Source organism: Notolepis coatsorum (assembly GCF_963971535.1).
Source record: "Notolepis coatsorum genome assembly, contig: SCAFFOLD_1553, whole genome shotgun sequence".
In the NCBI taxonomy this organism is placed as follows: Eukaryota; Metazoa; Chordata; class Actinopteri; order Aulopiformes; family Paralepididae; genus Notolepis; species Notolepis coatsorum.
In genome coordinates this window covers 1-2,500 of record NW_028170522.1, presented here as the reverse complement: position 1 = coordinate 2,500, position 2,500 = coordinate 1, and positions in this window count along the sequence as shown.

The window sequence follows — 2,500 nt, the reverse complement described above, 5'->3', positions numbered from 1 at the left end:
GTGTACAGGGAGTAGAGGAGGGGACTCAGAACACAGCCCTGGGGGGCCCCTATGTTGAGGGTGATGGATGAGGAGGTGCAGTTGCCTGCTCTCACCACCTGGGGTCTGCCAGTCAGGAAGTCCAAGACCCACTGGCAGAGGTCATAGCCCAAGCCCAGGTCCCTGAGCTTGGCTATGAGTATGGAGGGGACTATGGTATTGAATGCCGAGCTGTAGTCGATGAATAGCATTCTCACATAGTTCCCCTGCCTCTTGTCCAGGTGTGATGCTGCTGTGTGCAGCACATGGGATATGGCGTCCTCCGTGGACCTGTTGGGGCGGTATGCAAATTGCAGGGGGTCCATGTTGATGGGGAGGGAGGAGCAGATGTAGCCCTTTACTAGCTTCTCAAAGCACTTCATGGCTATGGAGGTGAGAGCTACAGGGCGGTAGTCGTTGAGGCAAGCAGGCTTGGATTTTTTGGGTACAGGGATAATAGTGGACTTCTTCAGGCAGGTGGGGATGACAGCCTGTTCTAAGGACAGGTTAAATATGTCAGTGAATACTGGGGCCAGTTGGTCGGCACAGACTTTTAGGACGCGGCCGGGGATGCCGTCCGGACCTGCTGCCTTCCTGATATTCACTTTTTTAAAGGTCCGCCTCACCTCATGCTCTGTTACCCTGAACACTGCGCCTCCATCAGCAGCCGACCCCCCCCCCCCCCATTGCCAAGGCTTGTGAGCTGGTGTTGTTATTACCAGCATCAAACCTCGCATAGAAGGTATTGAGGTCGTTTGCTAAGGAGATGTCACTGTTCAGTTTGAGGGAGGCGCCTTTGTAGTCTGTCATCGTTTTGAGCCCCTGCCACATAGCTCTAGAGTCAGCTTGTTCAAACTGGAGTTCAATTTTATCCCTGTAGCGCCGTTTGGCCTCTGACACTGTCCTCCTTACGTTGTGTCGCGCCACCTTGTGGTCATTCATGTTGCCTGCCACTAGGCCGTCATTGTATGCTTTGGTGCGCTCTCTCAGAGCTTCACGGACGGATTTGTCTACCCAGGGTTTTTGATTTGGGTAAACTTTCATTTTGGTAGTGGGGATTGTTTCTTTCACCCTAGTACAAACATAGTCCAGCACTGTCTCCGTGTAGACATTAATGTTATCTGTGTCGCGGAACACAATCCAGTCTGTGTGGTGAAACACTGACCGGATCGTCTCCTCTGACGTCACATCCCATTTCTGCACCTCTCGCGAGACTACGGGAGTACTTTTAATTCTCTGTTTGTACTTTGGTGAAAGAAAAATTTACGCGTGATCTGATTTACCAAAGCCACTATCAGAATGAGCCTTGTAGCCACCTTTAAATTGCGTGTAACAGTGATCTAGGATGTTACCGCCTCTGGTGTTGCAAGTCACATGCTGATAGAAGTCGGGCAATACCTTTCTCAGATTGGCGCTATTGAAATCTCCCAGTACTAAAATGGCGGCGTTAACGTTAGCCACTTGTATTCTATTTACCTCGTCGTGTAGTCTGGAGAGCGCAACCTTGTTGCTGGCTTGCGGTGGAATATACACTCCGATCAGGACGATCGCCGTTAACTCCCTCGGGAGGAAGAAAGGACGACACTTGATGGTTATATATTCCAGTTCTGGGGAGCAGTGGTTGGATAATTCCTTCACGTTCGTTGGGTCGCTCCAATTTTTGTTAAACATGAAGGCAATACCTCCTCCACGTTGTTTACCGGACTCTGCTGATGTCGATCCTTCCGATGGATAAAGAAGTGATCCGCTGGTTGAATTGCGTGGCTGGGACGTCCGGCGTCAACCACGTCTCGGTGAAGCAGAGGACATTGCAGTCCCTAACGTCTCTTTGATATTGAATCCTTGCTCGGATGTCATCCAGTTTATTGTCTATTGATTGTACATTGGCTAGCAATATACTGGGCAGTGGTGTTCGGTGGCGTCTGGATCTCAGCCTGGTTCGGATCCCAGCCCTCTTCCCTCGCCGTCTGGTTCCTCTGTTCCTGGGGTCTAGGAACAAAGGATCTGGTCCTAGTCTCCGGAGAATTTCTTCCGGCCATTGATGCGGTTCGGAAAGCTGATCCAGCGAGTAATCCAGTTGGTAAGTTTCCCGTAATCCAATGTCTATGAGTGACTGACGGTCATATACATTAAATGCACCAACAGTTGGTACGCACAAAACTCTAAAACTATAAATATTAACAAAAGTAAACACAGTCTCGACGGAGCGAACAGAGAGGCAGCCGGTCGGAGCGGCGCCATCATCATCATCATTTCACTGTTTACTTATCATGCATTGCAACTAGTGCTGTCAAACGATTAAAATATTTAACTCGATTAATCGCATGATTGTCCATAGTTAACTCGCGATTAATCGCAAATTAATCGCATTTTTTTTTTATACCTTAAACAGATCTTTTCAAGTTCCAAGTTTTAATACTCTTATCAACATGCGAGTCAACAAATGCTTGCTTTGTGCAGCCATTTAACACAAAAGGATGAC